Raw genomic sequence first — 21,076 nt, forward strand, 5'->3', positions numbered from 1 at the left:
TTATCTAATACTGAAGGGTTTATCACATGACGTAGTGGGTGGTGGTGAATATGATACAGAGACGTAGTGAAATAAAGATCTTAAATGCTAAGCCACCATGAAACATTCTTTTGCCAGGTATAGGGTTTTTCTTGGTAGGATTGTGTTTAACTTCAGCCGTCTGACGTTTAGGATCTGAGTTGACCTGCCATAAGGGCAGGTTTACCTGAAGGGTTTTGAACATTTTTAGTTATGTAAAAAAGGAGTGTTACGATATCTCAATTTTTTTTTAGGCTGGCTAAATTTTGCAGTGATACCATTTTGGATATATTGGGATAAGTACAGCAGGTTATTAAAAGTATTTTCAGGTGGTTTCTTTTACCCTTTTATATATGGCTACCAAAGCTTAAAATTACATGTTGTTCACATTATACTCTATTGGACATCATTTCTCCCTTATTTTGAAAAAGTCTCCAGGAGGTCTGGCTGTGTTACTTCTATAACATGCTCCCTCTTCCTGGAATGCCCTGCCTTCCCTCATCAATCTTTTTTTTTTTTTAATCAATTCACTGTTTTTTATTTATTTATTGGCTGTGTTGCATCTTCGTTGGTGCGCACAGGCTTTCTCTGGTTGTGGCGAGCAGGGGCTATCTTCGTTGCGGTGCGCGGGCTTGTCATTGCAGTGGCTTCTATTGTTGCAGAGCACGGGCTGTAGGCACGCGGGCTTCAGTAATTGTGGCGTGCAGGCTGAGTAGTTGTGGCACACAGGCCTAGCGGTGTGTGGGATCTGCCCAGACCAGGGCTCGAATCCGTGTGTCCTGCACTGGCAGGCGGATTCTTAACCACTGTGCCACCAGGGAAGTCCCCCTCATCAATCTTGAAAATGCATACTTTGACATTCAGCTCTCTCTCTGGGAAGCTGCCTGGGATCCACCCAAACCACCACTGAACCCAGAAAGGACTTAAACATTACTAGTTACTGTAGGCACAGTGCTGCATAAAGCACTTCTTTTAAAATCAGAAGAAAAAAAGATGAATTTTTAGGTGGAAGAAAATGTTGTATATAATAATGTCATCTTTTTATATATTTTTCATGGAGGAAGGGTCCACAAAGGCAATAGTGTGTAGGATCCTTCAGAGTCATAATGTGGTCTTTAACCCTTTTATTAGTGCTCATTACTCTTTTCCTATAATTCTGGCAGGTCTGTTTCCCCTACAGGTTGTGATCTTATTTATTACAGGCAGAATCTCTCTCTGCATTATTACTCTCAGCATCGCCAGTGCCTAGGCTAGTTGCTGGCACCTTAAGTTTAAGTGGCTGTAAGTTACTACTTACACGAGTAACAACTTGAGAACAGATTTTTGTTTTTGTTTTTTCCATCATTAGTAGTACTCACAGAAGCTCAAGGATAATTTGTGAATGTTGAAAATACTGGAGTAGGCAATGTGGTTATCAGAAATATTGTTCCCATATGGACCTACTGTATAGCACAGGGAACTCTACTCAATACTCACTAATGGCCTATATGGGAAAAGAATCTAAAAAGTGGATATATGTATATGTATAACTGATTCACTTTGCTGTACACCTGAAACTAACACAACATTGTAAATCAGCTGTACTCCAATAAAAATTTTAAAAAGAAAGAAATAGTTCCCTCAGCATAGCAAAAAGAGCTTTAGAATATCTGTGAAATCATATCTGTGGGGGACATAGATAGTCCTAGAGGACTCAGTGCTGTGGCATTCATGGATACCATGGAAACAGCAAACCAACTGCCTGGAATGAAATTAGAAAGGTAGTTCAATAATGAAATTATATCGTATAACGGAGATGGGCTGGATCACACTTTGTGGATGAGAGTATCTAGCAAATGTCTAAGTAGAGTGTGGTTTATATTGCAGAACCCTGTGGATGGAAATGCAAAACCGGGGCCAGTGTGCATCAGAAGTGAATGGGTTCAGCTCCCTGAAATGCAGGGTGTCTGTGTAGAGTGTAGGAAACTAACACAACATTGTAAATCAGCTGTACTCCAATAAAAATTTTAAAAAGAAAGAAATAGTTCCCTCAGCATAGCAAAAAGAGCTTTAGAATATCTGTGAAATCATATCTGTGGGGGACATAGATAGTCCTAGAGGACTCAGTGCTGTGGCATTCATGGATACCATGGAAACAGCAAACCAACTGCCTGGAATGAAATTAGAAAGGTAGTTCAATAATGAAATTATATCGTATAACGGAGATGGGCTGGATCACACTTTGTGGATGAGAGTATCTAGCAAATGTCTAAGTAGAGTGTGGTTTATATTGCAGAACCCTGTGGATGGAAATGCAAAACCGGGGCCAGTGTGCATCAGAAGTGAATGGGTTCAGCTCCCTGAAATGCAGGGTGTCTGTGTAGAGTGTAGAATTGCTCAAGCTTTCCTGGTAGTAGACATTTAGATCCAGTGTGTTGGCACCATGGACTTCTTGACAGTTGAACCTGCTCTGTGAACTTATATAACAAAAGTCAGCTTTTAAAAATTACTGCCACGCTCCTGATATTTCTGAACATCAACCTTTCCTTGACTCTGACGAAGCTAAGAGATGGGTGGAAATTCAGAGATGAGGTGAGACTCACAGACTGAGGGGCATGTCTGTTGGGACAGAAATCTTAGTTGGCAGGGGCAGCCATGATCTGAGAGAGGTTGGTAAGTGTGCCGGTGCCACCACTCACCAGGTAGGTGGGACCCTCCAAATACCTACTGTGCTGAGGGAGGGTCTGTGCCTCTCCACCTCAGCTTATTTGGCGCCTTTGAGTTAGTTGGTCACTGAGTTGTTTTATTCTGTGTATGAATATATGTATGTGTGTATGTGTATGTATATATATATATATACATATGCATATGGATATATATTCACCATAATTATTACTAATAATTATCATTGTTCCTAGAGGGCAAAATCAAGCACAGATAGCTAAAATATGGTAAAATCACAATTTGAATCTAAGTCTATCTGATGCTAAAGCCTGTGTTCAAAACTAAATACTGTGCCAGATATTTCTTGTAATGGTTCCACCAGGACTTGGTCTTCTCTTTATGAAAAAAAAACCAGCCTAACAATATCATTGAAAGTCTGTAACCTGTATCTCACAACCAGTAATATTGATATCATTTCAGTGCATTTCCTTCCAGTAATTTTCCTTAAGGATATACATTTTTACAAAATTGCAGTCATGGTATACATACCATTTCATATCCTTTTTCCGTCTTAACCTTAAATAATAAAAATGTCTTTCACATTGTTAATCATTATTATATTACTATTGTTTGCTTAATACTCCATTTCCCTATTGCTTGATTCTAGGGTTTTTGGGTGATTTTGATTTTTTTGTAATTCTATAATGAATATGCATAGGGCATAGTCTTTTTCTAGAATTACTTTCTATAGTTAAATTAAATGACATTTCTGGGTCAAAATGTATGAACATATTTTGGGCAGTAGATGTATATAATTAGGGTTACATTTTTTTTTCATTGTAAGTAATATCGTCATGTTACAGAATATGTAGGGGAAAATACATTAGTCCATTCTTCTATATTGACACTGATATGATTATGTTACTTTGCATTTTGACGTATTTCCTTTAAGTGTCTTAAATTTTGTCTTTTTTTTTTTTTTTTTTTGCAGTACGCGGGCCTCTCACTGCTGTGGCCTCTCCCGTTGTGGAGCACAGGCTCCAGACGCGCAGGCTCAGCGGCCATGGCTCACGGGCCCAGCTGCTCCGCAGCATGTGGGGTCTTCCCGGAGCCGGGGCACGAACCCGCGTCCCCTGCATCGGCAGGCGGACTCTCAACCACTGCGCCACCAGGGAAGCCCCTTAAATTTTGCCTTTTTAGAAACAGTTTTAATCATAGTATATATTCTATTTCATATGCTGCCTTTTTTGCATGCAGTGTTACTGCAATTTAGGCTTTCCTCTCTTTCTTAACAAACTTGAAGTTCTTTTTATAATTACCTATGAACCCTGAAATTAGAAAGAGATCTGGACTTTGAAAGATGAAAGGAAGCAAGGAAAAGTAGTTTTTAGAGTTTAAAAATATCATATGTCACCTCTCCTCCCTCAAAATAATTTGAGGCATTTCTTAAGATGATTAAAATAACAGAGAAAACTACTAGAAATTACCCTAAGAAATCATCATTAATTTTTCACAAAGATATATCTGCAAGGCTGTTCATTGTTTTATATATATATAATGGCAATAAACTAGAAGCGATAGAACATTGATATAAATTATCTATGACAACATATAACAAAATGAATGTAAAATGTTACAAAACATCGTGTGAAGTATGATTGTATTAAAAATATATATGCATAGAGAATTGGAGTTAGCATATATAATATCAAAGTGTTAACAGTGGTAATTTCGTAGTGGGAATGTGGTTAATTTTAATATTTTAAAAACACTTTTCTGTCTTTTCCTAATTACCTGCAAGGAAAATTTTATTGCTATTGTAATAATTAAAAATACCATCCAAAAATGCAAAACAAAGCACTTAAAAAATCAGTGGACTAAGAGGGAAATAACTACCAAAGGGTTGCAAAAATATGCCACCCCAAAATGTGTCACTTTGGCATAAGGATTATTTTGAGCTAAAAGCACTGAAAAACAGCAAGTATGTAAGAAGAGTGGTCTGACCTCCCTTTGTCTTCCTAAAAGCAGGAGGTAAAACTCCCAACTGAAAGATGTTTTCCCTAACCCAGGGGAAAGAAACATTGCCAGAGAAGGGGTACAAAGCCGAGATTTCTGTACAAACAGGTCTTGTTAAAATAATTATCTAGGGGCTTCCCTGGTGGCGCAGTGGTTGAGAGTCCGCCTGCCGATGCAGGGGATACGGGTTCGTGCCCCGGTCCGGGAGGATCCCACATGCCGCGGATCGGCTGGGCCGCTGAGCCTGCGCGTCCGGAGCCTGTGCTCCACAACGGGAGAGGCCACAACAGTGAGAGGCCCGCGTACCACACACACACAAAAAATAATAATAATTATCTAACTTTAGCCTCCCCATATATGTTAGTTACTTTTCCACAATTGTCACTCCTTGTTCAACTTAATATAAAAACATTTAGGTTTCCACTTCTTTGGGCCTTCATTTCCTTATGAGGGCTCCTGTACACTTCTGTTAAATAACTGTGTATGCTTTTATCCTGGTAGACCGTCTTATGCCAGTGTAATTTTCAAGCTGGGCCGGAGACCCTAACAGAGGAGAGGTGAAGTTTTGCCTCCCGCACACCACCAAGTCCTTGACACCCTAGTTGCTGCAGAGTTGTTTTGCCCAGAGAGCCTAGCCAGCAAGGGCAGAAAGGAAAACAGTGTGTCATGTATTTTCGCTGTCCAAAAAGAACAGAGGAGCGCTCGCTTTGTTACCAAATCCAGGCCAGGTGCTGCTTTCCTTTGCGCCGGGCATGCAGAGGCTTGAATCTTGTTGAAGTCGGATTTGCGTCCCCAACCGCACGGACACCTGTCCAGGAGCGGAATGGCCTGGGTCGGGTGAGGGGCTCGAGGCTGCGTTTGACTCGCGTTCTCCTGTTCAGCTCCCACAGAAATCTTGTGAAGTAGGCAGGCAGTAGTATTCCCACTTTACACTTTTGGGAAATGGAGGTTGAGAGAGACTTGAGGGTATGACCCAGTCCCATAGTGGAGCAGCGAGTCAGGCTCGCAGAACTGACAGTGCGGCCCTCTTCCTCTGAGGGCTGCGCACCCCCGCCACCCGCAACTGCCCTGCCCGCCCCTGCGGCGCAGTACTAGGACGCGTAACAAATCTCCGCCGTAATTTTTGCGTATGCCTGCCAAGACAAGGAATTGAACAATCTTTTCAGCTACACTTGTCGATGATCGTCTTTGGAGTCGGCACGAGGCATAGCTAGAGCGAACTGACCGCTTCTCCAAAAGCAGTGACGTCGAGTGACAAGAGGCGGGGATATGTAGATGAGGGGCGCGCCGCCTGCTGGTTCTATTAAATTCTTCGCGGGGCGGAATTTCCGCCGAACGTTCAAAGGATGTATCCTGGTCAGTGTCATATGAATAATCCTGCAGTTTCTAACCAGAGGCCTAAAGAACTTGGAATATAATTGACCATAACTATATTGTGTTCTGAGTTCGAGGGTGAGGTGCCAGGCAGGTTAAGCAACTCATACTTACCTGGCAGGGGAGATACCATGATCACGAAGGTGGTTTTCCCAGGGCGAGGCTTATCCATTGCACTCCGGATGTGCTGACCCCTGCGATTTGCCCAAATGTGGGAAACTCGACTGCATAATTTGTGGTAGTGGGGGACTGCGTTCGCGCTCTCCCCTGATGAGAACTGTTAAAAGGAAAGAACGGGTTTGGTTTTCGTGATGTCGTTAGTGAGTCAGAAAATGTTTTTTGTTATGTTGTTGTTTGTGATCTTAGTAGAAATTTCAACATTTTTGGGGTGTCATGTTTCAATCTAATCGTACGATAGTTGTTTTGGGGGCTTTATTATTTTTTTTTTTTTAAGGTGTTTTTTAATTTTATGTTTTTTTATTTGTCAGTGTTTTTCGCGTTGTGTTTGTATTGTAGTGAGTTACTGTTAGTTTTAGGGGTTTAAAACAGTCTAAATTCTTTATTACCTTAGATGTTGGAGGTTTAGGAGGTGCTCCTTTGTCTTCCTGCGGCAAGTGAGTGCGGTTTTTTTTCTGCTGTTCTGGAAAGCCCACCGCTTAGCACTTTTGTTGACATCCGTTTTTGTATACATAGGCGGCTTCTGGGTAATTCGGTGTGCCCTCGCCCCACCTGATTTCAAAGCTTTAATCACATCTGTAAAATCTGTTGTGACACAAAAGGAAGTAGCTTTAATCACATCTGTAAAATCTGTTGTGACACAAAAGGAAGTAACATTCACAGGTTGCGGAGAGTAGGATGCGAACATTGCGGCGGGTCTTTCATTATTTAGCCTACCACATCAACAAAACCTGGGACAGGTTTGTTCAGCGCAGAAGAATGATGTCATTAAAAGTGCCTGGAGTATGTAAATGAGCGCAGTGTCTGCTGGTCTTGTTCACATTGTACATACATTGGTTATTTTGCAGATGTTACGGTATACGAAATGTTTTTGTCAGGTTTTTATAGTTTGGAGAAGTTTTTATTCGTAAGTGAGGGTCTAGAGCTTGCGTGAAGAGAGTAACCGTAAGAGTCAAGTGTTTCGCGTCTGAGGGTGAGGTGCCAGGCAGGTTAAACAACTCATACTTACCTGGCAGGGGAGATACCATGATCACGAAGGTGGTTTTCCCAGGGCGAGGCTTATCCATTGCACTCCGGATGTGCTGACCCCTGCGATTTCCCCAAATGTGGGAAACTCGACTGCATAATTTGTGGTAGTGGGGGACTGCGTTCGCGCTTTCCCCTGATAAATTTAGTTTAAAAGCAGAACTTTCAGCGTGTTTTTGCTTCGGTAATTTTTTTTTTTTAGTACAGGGTGTTAATAGCGCGGATGTTCTCATTTTGTTAATATAGAGTTTGGGGGCAGTTTTAGTAGCTTTGTTGTGTTTAGAGGAAGATCTATTAGTAATATTCGGAGTTTTGGGAGATTTTGCTTGGGCAGTGTGAGAGCTGAGAGTTGTATGTCGTAGAACGAAGAAATTATTTCGTTTTTGGTAAATTGCATGATAATATTTGTTAGTTTAGCGTTTATTGTTCTTGCAGAATGCTGGCATTACATGAAGAAGAAAACAACCAAGTTTATTTACGGTAGTGAAATGTGCTTGTAGGGGGGATTTAGGGTGAGTTACCCGACTAATTGCAGGAGTTGGCTTGTTGGTTTTTTTTTTTTTTTTAAGTGCTTTAGTAATGTTTAGAACTGTTTTAAGCCCTAGTACTCCGCAGACGGCATTTAAAAAAAGTAGGATGACTGGAGAAGAAAAAAAGGGAGTAAGATTTAATATATTCAGGGAGTGGTTGTTAGCGTGTAATGATTAGCACGGTCAAAGGCCTAATTCTCAGGAATGTGCATGTTCTGTAGCTTTAGGGAAAAAAAAGAAAACGTATGAAACAGAAGTGGGGCTGGGGTTTTAAATTTACCTGTATTATTTTGAACATTTTATGTCAAAATGTAGTCATCATGTATTGGTGTAAATCAATTAAATAAAAAATTTTAAAAGGTTGAAAACATTAAAATGACTATTACTAAAAAATAAAACAAGAAGTATTGGTGAAGATCTGGAAAAATTGGGACACTTTTTCAGTGCTGGTGATAATGTAAATGGTCCAGCCACTATAGCAAACAGTGTCGAGTAAAAAATTATTCACAACCTACCCGAAAGTTGAGAGTTTGTTTTATTCGGCGGGAATTTTTAGGACTTCAAGTTTGGGAGGCAGCATCTCAAGTAACCCTGAGAGGACTGCTCCAAGGAAGTGAGGGGGCCAGCCAGGATATATAGGAGTTTTGCAACAGAGGGTAGATAGTCTGAAGGTCAGAAGATTGTCGTTAATTAAAGAAAACCAGATATCGCAAGGTAAGGAATTTAGCGCTTTTCTGTGTATGGGAAGATGCAAGAGTCTGGGCTCACCGAAATCATTCCTTTGATATGCACCTCAGCTATCTGGGGTCAGTATCCTGTGTTTTCATATCCTGAATTTCCTCAGGGCTCACCCTAGGGAGTGACTGCAGTCTGATGGCTGCTAGATAGCAGGTATTCTCTTCCTTCCTGAGTTCCCTCAGGGCTCACTAGCTCACCGTCGGCGGAGGCTGCAATCACTGACGACTGACATCCTTTGTTTACTGATATGGCAGGCAGTATTCCATTTCTCAACAGTAGGGCCATTCCTCAAAAAATTAATCCAGCAATCCTACTTCTGGGTATATACCCCAAATAATTGAAAACAGGGATTTAAAGAGATATTGGAACACTCATATTCATAGCAGCATTATTCACAATAGCCAAAGGTGGAATCAACCCGTGTCCATCAGTGGATTAATGGATAAACAAAATGGGGTGTATATACCTAGTGGGAAATTATTCAGCCTTAAAAAAGGAAGGATATTCTGAAATATGCTACAACATGGATGAATCTTGAGGACATAGTGAAATACGTGGGTCACAAAAGGACAAATAAGTGTTTCCACTTACGTGAAGCCCCAAGTGTAGTCAAATTCATAGACACAGAAAGTAAATTGGTGGTTGCCAGGGCCTGGGAGGAGGAGAAAATGAAGAGTTAGTATCTAATGGGGTATGGAGTTCCAGTTTGGAAAGATAAAAAAAATTCTGGAGATGGATGGTAGTGATTGTAGTACGACAGTGTGAATATACTCATGCCACTGAACACTTTAAATTTGTTTAAAGTGGTAAATGCTATGTATATTTTTACCACAGTAAAATAAAGAAGGAATAAAGGCAGTGTTACATACAGGCGAACATTCCAGTGTGACAGAGCCTGAAAATGCACATTGGATTTGTCCAGGTGTAAGAAGATATTGGGGGACTTCCCTGGTCGTCCAGTGGTTAAGAGTCCTTCTTCCAATGCAGGGGACGTGGGTTTGATCCCCGGTTGGGGAACTAAGATCCCACATGCCGCGGGGCAACTAAGCCCGCACGGTACAACGAAGAACCCTCACACCACAACTAAGACCCGACGCAGCCAAATAAATAAATAAAATATTTTTTTAAAAAGAAGATATTGGGGGCTTTGGCCAGCAGCCCACTGTCAGGGGTATGGGGGAGAATAACACACTAGCAGACCATTCCAGCTGAATGGATGAATGAAGTGGAGATAGTAACTGTAGACTCCTCTTTCAAGAATATTTTCCACTTTTGAAAAAAATAGATATTTCAATTGGTGATAAGCACTTTTTATTTTTTAAATATTTATTTAAAATATTAAGCTTTTTTCTTTATAATTATTAAAACATCCCATGCCTTTTCTAAACTAAAATAAAACTATATGCATATTCATATGCCATATCTAGCTATTATTAGTGTATTAGTTTGCTAGGACTGCCATAACAAAATACTACAGACTGGATGGATTAAACTACAGAAATTTATTTTCTGAAGGTTCTGGAGGCTAGAAGTCCAAGATCAAGGTGCCAATAGGGTCGGGTTCTTCTGAAGCTTCTCTCCTTGGTTTGCAGATGGCCACTCTCTTGCTGCCTATTCACATGGTTGTTCCTCTGTGCAAGTGCCCCTGGTGTCTCCTTCTTCTTATAAGGACACCAGTTGTATTGGATTATGTCCTCATTCTAACAGACTCATGCGGGCCTCTCACTGTTGTGGCCTCTCCCGTTGCAGAGCACAGGCTCCGGACGTGCAGGCTCAGCAGCCATGGCTCATGGGCCCAGCCGCTCCGTGGCATGTGGGATCTTCCCGGACCGGAGCACGAACCCGTGTCCCCTGCATAGGCAGGCGGACGCTCAACCACTTCGCCACCAGGGAAACCCTAACAGCCTCATTTTAACTTAATCACCTATTTAAAGACTTTATCTATGTAAATCAAATAGAAATATGCTACTCCTTTTTAATGCCTGGAAATAGGGAGGCAGAAAGCGGGGTGGGGTGGGGAATAGAGGTGGGGAAGGAACGTTATAAAAGCTTCAGCTCATATTTAAACCAAACAGTATTTTCTGAGTCACTGTTCTTTGCTTAACAATGTTGTGATTACTAGGATGCTATAGGCACTGACATGGCTAGTAACAAATACAAAGAAAATAAAGTTAAAACACTCAAGTTATTAGCATTTCCACATTTTATCAGTAGATAAATTAAGAGGGGGTTACTTCTCAGTAACCTAAAAGCCTCTTGGCTGGGGAAGACCCACAGAATGTGTCAACCTTTCTGGTATTTGTTTCACTTCACCTCATATCCCACCCTCTGTGTCTCTCCATGGAACACTCTATGCCGCTGATAAGCATGCTTGTTGATTCATGCAAATGGGGCTTCTCTTATCCACTGTCTGTGGAATACCAGCCTGGTGCCACTTGTCTGCCCTGCTAGACCAAGCATTGTGATGACAGTGATCCTATTTTAGGTGACTTACACAGTACCTGTCACCTGTGAGACACATGGTAGGTATACCACAATCACTGGTCAGGTGTGGATGCTACACCTGTGGAAAGTTTAAATTTCTTTGCATGGTTCTTGTGTGCACAGTAGCAGCTAACAACTACTGAGAGCTCCTTGGTGCCAGGCAGAGTTCTAAGCACTTTACAGAGTTCTAAGATTTTATTTAACGTCTCAGCAGCTCTCTGGTTATTATTACCCCCATTTATAGACGAGGAAATTGAGACCCATCAGTTATATAATTTCTCCAAGGTCACACAGTTAGGGAGGTGACAGAGCCAGGACGAGAACTTCAGAGTCTGAACTGGGAACCCAACACACATACTATCTACTTTCCTACATAAATGACTGCATTGTATACTAGCCTTTCAAAGTTAATACCCTCCAGGAATTCCCTGGTGGTCCAATGGTTAGGACTCTGTGCTTTCACTCCCGAGGGTGTGGGTTCAATCCCTGGTCGGGGAAGTAAGATCCCGCAAGCCGCAAAAAACAAAACAAAAAAATCCCACAAAGTTAATACTCTCCTAATTGTCTTAATGATGCAACAAATACATGTATTTCTAATTTTACTTTTTGGTAGTCGTCACTTTTTCACTTCAAGGAATTGATGATAAATATGTTGAGTTCTTCAATTTCAACAGTAACATTGAGAATAAACTTTAATCTTGTAGAATTTATTTTTACATTTTTTGGCCATGCCACGTGGCATGTGTGATCTTAGTTCCCTGACCAGGGATCAAACCCGGGCCCCCGGCAGTGGAAGCGCAGAGTCTTAACCACTGGACTGCCAGGGAAGTCCCTAATCTTGTAGAATTTCAGTAATTGTCCCCTAATGCTGTTCATTATCAATGAAAATGGACAAGAAGTGAAAGAAATGTGAACGAATCGACGTTTTTTCCTTGCATTTCTGATTCAGTGAGAGCGTGTTGCTTTCTTTTGAAACAGGATGTCTCGGGCCGTTCATCTTCCAGTCCCCTGTCCTGTTCAACTTGGTTTGTTAAGAAATGACTCCTTGGAAGCACAGCTTCATGAGTATGTCAAACAGGGGAACTATGTGAAAATGAAGAAGATTCTTAAGAAAGGTAGGCACCGTATTGAAATGGCAGATGTGACTTGATTCACATTACTGAATAACATCAGAAGGAAAACCAGGTACATCATAAAACTGTGAGTTCTTGGGGAAGTTGGAAGTTAAATTTAGAGATGAGATGTTCTCTACCAGTGCAGTCAGATTGTTCAGTAGAGGTCTTAAATTTCTGGAGGCTGTTTTGTTTTGTTATGTGCTAAGGAACCATAAAGTCTTCCAACCGTTAGGCTCCTAAGGGTTTCTCCTCAGGCCCCAGCCACCCACCTTGGATTCTGCCTGATTCGCTTTTCTCCTTCAAATCTACTCTGCCCGCTAAGTCTTCTGAGGCCTGTGGTGGAGAGAAGGCCAGTTTTCACAGCTCTCTTCTTCCTTGCTCCTTAGAGGCACTTGGTACTTTTGTTTTCAGGGTGTTTTGTTTTTGTTTCTGTTTTTTGCTGTAGGCTACAGGCACCTCGGCCTGTAGAGCAGACAGAAATAAGAAACATAGCTCAGGCAATCTTCAAAAGAACAAACAAACAAACACAAAAAAACATACGAACAAAACCTCTGCTGGTATTTGCCCCTGATCTAGAGATCCAGACCTGCTTTTTCTAGAATAACCAGAAGACCTGTTAGATTCCCCCTCGTCCTTCTTAGTATTAAAGGGAAGGCTTATAAGGAAGGCTTCTCTCAGCTGGTTTGTGGAACAGTCAGGGTGACCTAATTTTTCTACAGTGTTTCTCTGTTTGCCTCAACAGTCTTCCTGAGGACTTCCAGAAAGGTAACACCAGTTTTGTTTTGTTTTTAATGTTTATTTATTTATTTATTTAGCCTGCGCGAGGTCTTAGTTGCAGCATGCGGGCTCTTAGTTGTGGCATGCATGCAGGATCTAGTTCCCTGACCAGGGATTGAACCCGGGCCCCGTGCATTGGGAGCGTGGAGTCTTACCCACTGGACCACCAGGGAAGTCCCGTAACACCAGTTTTTGTAGGACGCAACTACCCCAAAAATACTTCTCTCAAAAACTTTTCAAGTGCTTCTGGGGTCTTCCCTGGCAGTCCAGTGGTTAAGACTCCGCGCTTCCAGTGCAGGGGGCACAGGTTCTATCCCTGGTCAGGGAAATAAGATCCCACATGCTGCACCGTGTGGGCCAAAAAAAAAGATCTCAAGGGTTTCCATGTACCACCCCTAGAATCTATAGGTGAAGTGGCTGATGGTGAACTCAATTTATTTGAAAGTTTCTGTTCTCTACCCCCTCAAAGATTTTGCACTTTACCTCATAACACATCCATGTTTTAATATAAAAATTAATGTTCAAGATAGGTATGCTATGACTTCTAGTGTCTGTCTGTCCACATCCTGCAGTATCAGAAGCAGAGTTCTAGGACATTTTTTATCTCCTAGACATCTCCTGAACGTTCTGCATCTTCAAATTCTTTTTTTTTTTAAACTCTTTTTTTTTGAGGTACAATTAATATACAATATTATATAAGTATCAGGTGTACAACATACTGATTCACAATTTTTAAAAGTTTTACTCCATTTATAGTTATTATAAGCTATTGGCTGTATTCCCTGTGTTGTACGATATACCCTTGTAGGTTACTTATTTTATACATTGTAGTTTGTACCTCTTAATCCCTTCCCCCTATTCTGCCCCTCCCCACTTCCTTCTCCCCACTGGTAAGCACTAGTTTGTTCTCTATATCTGTGAGTCTCTTTGTCAGATTCACTAGTTTGTTTTATTTTTAGCTTCCACATATAAGTGATATCATACAATACTTGACTTTCTCTGACTTAATGCATCTTCAAATTTTTGACATTAAACTAGAGCAGGGGATGAGGTTGACAGGTATAGCTGGATATGAAGCAGGACTTCATCTGTGCCTGGAAATTTCATCTAAATCCTCAGGGTGAAGACCAAGGGGTGATAAATGCCCCCACAGTCTAAAGCAAGGCTTCTTAGGAGATAGCCAAAATGATCTTGGACCTTCAACTCCATCACCCACGTCAGGCCTATCTAAGAGAAGGTGATGGGGTAGCGGTGGGAGTGTCAGTGGAAAGATTGTCTCAAAGGCATTCACAGGAATAGAATGCTGTGGCTTTTCCCTCTTTCCCAGCCTCAAGCCTAGTAAGAGGCCATTCAGGTGAACCTCATGGAGAGAATTGTGATGTGTGATGCCTACAGGCAGGAGAGTTGGGACCCTGTGGCCCAGCCTGCTGAACCACAGAAACATGCCAGCCCGCCCCAGCTGCCAGCAAGTTAGCATGAATAGAAGCTGGCATGTTACCTGGAATTTAGGGGTCAGGAGGTCTGCCATCTGCCTCCTACCTGGAGCAGTTCTTGATGGCTGGATGAGCATAAAGGATCAGCTTTGGGAGTAGCCATACTTTCATCAGTTGTGGGGTAGGTAGACTCTATGCAGGGTAGCTGAGCCATCTAAACGGACCTCACCTATGAAGGAAGGAAGAATCCCAGCAGAGAGGCTGGAGATGTAGCAAGAAGTCAGCAGAAATGCAAACCAGAACTACATTGAGGTATCATCTCACACTGGTCAGAATGGCTGTCATCAAAAAGTCTACAAACAATAAATGCTGGAGAGGCTGTGGAGAAAAGGGAACCCTTCTGCACTGTTGGTGAGAATGTAAATTGGTACAACCATTATGGAGAACAGTATGGAAGTTTCTTAAAAAACTAAAAATAGAACTACCATATACCACTCTTAGTCATACATCTGGAGAAAACTCTAATTCAAAAAGATACATGCACCCCAGTGTTCATAGCAGCGCTATTTACAATAGCCAAGACGTGGAAGCAACCTAAACGTCCATCAACAGATGAATGGATAAAGAAGATGTAGTACTTATAACTGGTGGAATATTACTCAGCCATAACAGAGAATGAATTAATGCCATTTGCATCAACATGGATGGACCTAGAGATTCTCATACTAAGTGAAGTAAATCAGACAGAAAGACAAATACCATATGATATCACTTATATGTGGAATCTAAAAAAATGATAACGAATGAACTTACAAAACAGAAAGAGAGTCACAGACGTAGAAAACAAACTTTTGGTTATCAGCGGGTAAAGGGGATGGGAGGGATAAATTTGGAGATTGGGATTAACATATACACACTACTATATATAAAATAGGTAACTAATAAGGACCTACTGTGTAACATAGGGAACTCTACTCAATACTTTATAATGACCTATATGGGAAAAGAATCTACAAAAGAGTGGATATATGTATATGTATAACTGGTCCACTTTGCTGTACAGCAGAAACTAACACAACATTGTAAATCAACTATACTCCAATAAAAATTAAAAAAAAAAAAAGAAGTCAGCAGGGGAGGGCAGTGGCCTGCATTAGGGCAGTGTGCAGTAGAGTGGAGATACCTGAAGGACCCACTAACCCCTCCCACAAAAGAGCAGGCATTAGGACAAAGCCACAGGCAACAAAGAGCAGCAGCTAAGTACAAAGGCCTTTGCCCCTTGTCATCTCATTGGTTCTCTCCCTACTTCAGCTCTGGAGTTGTCAGAAACAGCCTTGAGATCAGAGGAGTGCAAGAGCAAGGAAGAGGTTTTGATTTCAAAAGGACTGGGCAATTTATTACCTGAAATGAGACTGTGCTTTGACTGCCTCAGAGTGACTGAAAGGGTATGGAATCTGCCTGAGGTGCCTTTCAGGAGAGGGGCAGCAAGAACTAACTGACAGAGTGTACTTGAGGGTAGTAGAAGAAAAGTTGTTTCCTGATTGTATCCTACTTAGTTCATCCCATTCAGAAGACCAGATACTACAGATTATATGAGTTCTAAAACCCAAAGGATGAGTTCCAGAACCTCAGACCAGACTTTATTCATTTTTTTATTACACGTATATTAATTGAGCCTTGGGGTTAGAGCAGCCAAGGAAAGATGTACAGCCCTGCCTTCCAGAGTATAATCCAGCAGAAGAAACAGACATGAGTCGGTAATTGAAGTCCTGAGAAGGGCAGGAGGAGAAGGAGGCACACAAGGTACATCTCAGCCTCATCTGGGAGGTAATCAAGGGAAAATTCTTCAAGAAAGTGATGTTTAGGCTTGGGCCCTAAAGAAGAAAAGTTGACGTGAAAAGAAGTAAAAGGTAAAAGTTGGAGGCAAGGGAGGATTAAAGGGATGCAAAGGCCCTGAGGATAGAAAAGAAAAGTGTGTGGATCGCTTGAGTTGGAGGAAAAGGCAAGGTGGTGGGACAGAGTAGTATGGGGGTGAAGCTGGCAAGGTAATCTGAAGCCACACCAGGCCTCGTGGGCTGTTGGAAGGATTTTGGTAATAGGTGCCTCCGTATTTAGGATTGTTACAGCTTCCTGGTGAATTGACCCTATTATCATTATGAGATGTCCCTTCTTATCTTTGGTAATACTCGTTGTCTTGAAGTCTACTTTTTCTGATATAGAGCCACTTCAGACTCCTTATGCTTACTACTTCTGGAATATCTTAAGAGTTAAAATATGTCTTCTGTGGAGAGCACACAGTTGGGATTTGTGCTTTAAAATCCATTCTGATACTCTCTGCCTTTTAACTGGAGGGTTTAGTCCATTAACATTTTATGTAATTATTGATATGGTTTATTACAAAGAACACAATTCAGAACAGCCAGATGAAAGAGATTCAGGGCAAGGCATGGTGTGTGTGTGAGTGCTTGGAGCTTCCATGCCCTCTTTGGGTACACCACCCTTCCAGCACTTCAGTCGGTTTACCAACCTGGAAGTTCTCCAAACCTAATCAGTTAGGGTTTTTATGGAGGTTTCATTATTTAGGCATGATTGATTTGGCCATTGGTGATTGATCTCAATCTTCAGCCCCTCTCTTCTGCTGGAGGTGGGACAAGGTTTGAAGTGGAGGATTGTGGCAGAGCTGAAAGTCCCAACCCTCTAATCATGAATTGGTCTTGGTCTTTCTGGTGACCAGCCCATCCTGAAGCTATCTCAGAACCCCTCAGCCAAGAGTCATCTCCTCAGCATACCAAAGACACTTATCACTCTTAACACTATGGAAATTCCAAGGGTTTTAGGAACTCTTGTGCCAGGTACCTGAGAGTAGAGTTCTATTTCTAAATGGTTGCTCTGGCTGCGGAAGGTTATGAGGTATGTGAGGAGAGGGAGAAAAGAGTAGGATGACTTGTTTTTGGTTTGAGCAACAGGGTTGAATGTGGTGTCATTGCCAGAAAGAGGAATAGGTTTGGGAAAGAAGCTATTGGAAGTCAGTCTGGACCAGCTGAGTTAGACACCTGTGATTCAGCTAAGTGGAATATCAAATAGAAGCTGGGGGTATATGAGCCAGCAGCCCAGAAGAGATCTGTCTGCATATCCATGTTTTGAAACCAAGGATGATCAAGCGAAGAGGGCTGAAAACCCTGCTGGCAGGAATCTCACTCTCTTACAGACAGGCTGCCCTTGTTGGGGCAGGAGTAGAGAAAAAAGGAGGCGAAAACCAGGTGGTTCCCAACAGTATGTCAGTAACCAGGTTGAGGGAAAGAGCAATACATACATTGATTCATCATGCATTCAGTTAGTCTGCATTTGTTGGGCATCTACTATGGCTGGCAAGGGGATGCAGATGCAAAGATAAATGTGACCTGGTTCCTGCTTTTAAAGACCTCACAGTTGAGTAGGGGAAAATAAATGCATTTATAACACAGTGAGCTATGTAGAGGCACTTAAAAGATAATTAGGGACACAAAGCACATTGTGGTCACTGTTAGCTGGGAAGGTGAGGGAAGGCGTCTAGAGAAGGTGACGAGAGCTGAGAATCCGCTCATAGGAGGCCAAGGGATGGCATGGATGGTGAGGGATCCACAGAAAGGGTGGAGAAACAGAGAGTGGAAAAGTCTTAGATACAGAAGGGCCCAGACGAAAGACAAGGGGCCCTTGGGTGAAAGTGACTGGAAGGCACTTTATAACTCTTTAAGACATAAGGAACCTGCTCTGACCCCAAGGAGATGTGTCCCAGAACTGGCCGGATTGCCTCAACACTGTCCGTTTCTCTGAAGGGATTTAATTCAGAGCATTTGGCTGTCTCTAAGGAGATTCTATTAGAAGTGGATGGATGAGATGAACCTGATAGTCACGTTAGTCATGTCACTATGATGCAATAAAAATGCGGTTGATTCAGGAAACCACGTGTATGTCCATGCAGTACTGTGCTTTCTGGCTTGCTGGAAGACGTGGGGGCAGAAGCATCTTTACAACAGGAAGTTAAATGATGAAAACAGTTACCCACCATCATATATGAGGTGTGTGTGTTCTTTGAGGAGAAGCTGGGACCGACTTTTGCCACAAGTAAATGGGTCGGCTTCCTCTGAGATTTGGAAGCCAGGATGATCAGATATTCAAGACTGAACTTTGAGGGATGGTGTATTTAGTGCTTTTTTTTTTTTTTTTTTTTGCCACTGCTTGGGTATGTGGGATCTTAGTTCCCTGACCAGGGATTGAACCCCAGCCCGCTGCAGTGAAAGCAGGGATTCCTAACCACTGGACCACCAGGGAATTCCCTTTAGTGCTTTCTCAGAGAAATGAATTCAATTGGAGACTAGAACTCCTGAGACACCTTGGCTTTCCAGGAAGAACCCAGACTTGATCCAGTGCCAGATGTACCTAGTACCTACCTGTGGTTCCCTTGACGAGCTGTGTGACGGATGCTCTAGCCAGCATGTATGAGAATGGGGAAATAATCACACCCTTTTCCTTCACTTGTTTAGAGGATGAAGTGAGACAATGGGTTAAAATGCCTATCATGGAGAAGGCACTCGTAAACCACCATGGGTACCTTCGTTATTATGCGGGATTACACTAGTTCTGTGTCCCTCTCTTTTGTCCTTCTTTCCCCACCTCTTTTTCAAGGCAAAGGAAACATGGTCTCTCCAAGTCGGCGTATTTCTCCAGCAGGCAAGAGGCAGTCCAGAGGAATCGGTGGCGGGAAGCGCGTTTGCTTAGCCTACAGAGGGGCGACGCGACCCGTCCTGGACCCGGGGGGGCGGGGTAATAGTAGCCTGGGGTAGGAGTCAGATGCGCACAGCGTGTGATTGCCTGCCAGGAAGCCATATGTTAATGAGGCCTGTTGCTGCTTTCAAGTGTTTCTGGAAGGTTTACGGGCGAAAATGGTGTTTTGAACTTTGCCCTTTCACGGAGGAGTTATGGGATATAAGATAAAAAATGTTTCTCCGGGGGCGAGGGACTTGACAAAACTGTCACCATCAGTAAAAGGTGGGCGGCTGCCACGTACCCAGCAGTGACGAGGTAAAAGTCAAGGTTGTAGATGCAAAACGAACTTTTGTGGTTTGTTGTTAGATAAAATTTGAGGAGGGTGTTGGAACACTCGAAACCGTAGAAAGGTAGCGTTTTCTTCTGAGCGTGAAGGGAGCCCTTGGTGTTGTTTTTACAGCTACTGTTACATGTTGTTGATCCTTCTTGTCCTTAAGGAGAAAACGCTCATTGAGTGGTTTTGTGTACATTTGTGTTTCGCTAAAGAACAATCAGGGTCTTTTTTTTTTTTTTCCTCTCTCCCATGGTACGATTATAGCGGTTTAGCTCTGTAAACGTTTCTTACGAAGTTAGCTCTTGTGGTTTTCTTTTTTCTTGTTCACCGTGTGGTTTCCTTTAGAAGAGAAATCCCTGTCTCTTCCCAGGCTTCCCTGTAGCAGCACCATCCATTGAGTTGTTCCAGGCACAAACCAACATGTCGGCCTTTGAAACCTCCTTCCCTGAAACCCCACCCCACCTCCTGCAGCAAGTCCGCCAGTGAGTCCCGTCCTGTCAACTCAACTTCCGGAACAGCCCACGTTTCTCCTTCTTCCTTGCTGAGCCCAAACGCGAGCCACCGTGCTGTCTGCTACAGACACCGTGGCAGTGGCGTCAGAAGTGATCTCCACAGCTTCAGACCTCCCAGTGGCTTCCCTTCACACTTAAAATCCAGGCTCCCCAGGCCTTGGCCTTGCCTAGAAAATCCTCAAATACCTGCCTGCCTGCACCTCCCCCCTCCCTCCTACCCTGTGTTCTCCAGCTGTCTTCAATTGCTGAAACACACAACCTTGCTCCTTTCCTTGGGTCTTTGCCTTCCATTCGTTGTTTTCTCTCCTTAAATCCCCCCTCCAAAGAGAGGCCTTCGCTGAGCACCCAAATCTAAAGTAGCCACCAAGTCCCTCTCTGTTTCGACACTTAAAATCCTCCGCATGCCTCATCCTCTGATCCTCTTGGGTGTTTGTTGTCAGCTGTCTCCCTCCCTCGCTAGAATGTAAGCTTTTTGTGAGTAGGGGCCTCTGTTTGCCCAGTGCCTAGAGTGTCTTTATTTTACAACATGGAAAACTGGGATGATGGTTAAGGTGACACCTACCAGCTCTGCTGTTTAACAGACCTCAGGCAAGTTACCTAGCCTTTCTGTGCCTCAGTTCCCCTGTCCATAAAACTGGCATATACCTCTATGGATCTCATAGTTAAAGCACTTAGATAGAACGATGACCGGTGCCTGTCAAGCTCACGATGAATGGTAGCTAGTATTGTCGTAGCTGGCACTCAGGTATTTGTGGAGGGAAGAAATGATGTCAGATGCAGCAACCAGCTGTCTTTTAAAAATTCAGAAAGTGTGAACAGGTAGTACAGTCATGTGGTAAAAAACCAAAAGGTTTTGCCTTCCGGCGCTGGTTCTCAGCCACCCAGCCCCCCTGTCCCTGCCTCAGTCACGGTGACCTCTTACCAGAGTTTGAAAGTCAAACTTGCAGGACAGCCTTGAATGAAACCGCTAAGATATAGATTGCTCAGTGGAATCAGCTAGGTTCTCACTAGCGAAAGCAACGGCCCACCCTTTCCTTTATAGCTTTTCAGGGGCGAGGTGGTTTTACCAGGTCTGTGGAGGGAACGCCTCCTGGGCTTTAAAGACGCAGGTTGTCATTGGCTGTCATTCAGTATTATGTTAATTAAGTGTGGC

General features: G+C 42.7%; 2 non-coding genes and 1 pseudogene across 2 annotated transcripts; all 3 read left to right on the forward strand.

Moving 5' to 3' along the window:
* Window positions 1-6,157: 6,157 nt before the first annotated feature.
* On the forward strand, window positions 6,158-6,321 carry LOC112066058 (U1 spliceosomal RNA). The gene has a single exon (XR_002892417.1). It is a non-coding gene; the product is annotated as a U1 spliceosomal RNA (small nuclear RNA).
* Window positions 6,322-7,229: 908 nt separating this feature from the next.
* Window positions 7,230-7,393, forward strand: LOC112066036 (U1 spliceosomal RNA). The gene has a single exon (XR_002892397.1). It is a non-coding gene; the product is annotated as a U1 spliceosomal RNA (small nuclear RNA).
* A 12,021-nt stretch (window positions 7,394-19,414) lies between these two features.
* On the forward strand, window positions 19,415-19,596 carry LOC112066022 (uncharacterized; annotated as a pseudogene).
* The last annotated feature ends 1,480 nt before the right edge of the window (window positions 19,597-21,076 follow it).

This window comes from Physeter macrocephalus, chromosome 14 (assembly GCF_002837175.3).
Source record: "Physeter macrocephalus isolate SW-GA chromosome 14, ASM283717v5, whole genome shotgun sequence".
NCBI classification, from domain to species: domain Eukaryota; kingdom Metazoa; phylum Chordata; class Mammalia; order Artiodactyla; family Physeteridae; genus Physeter; species Physeter macrocephalus.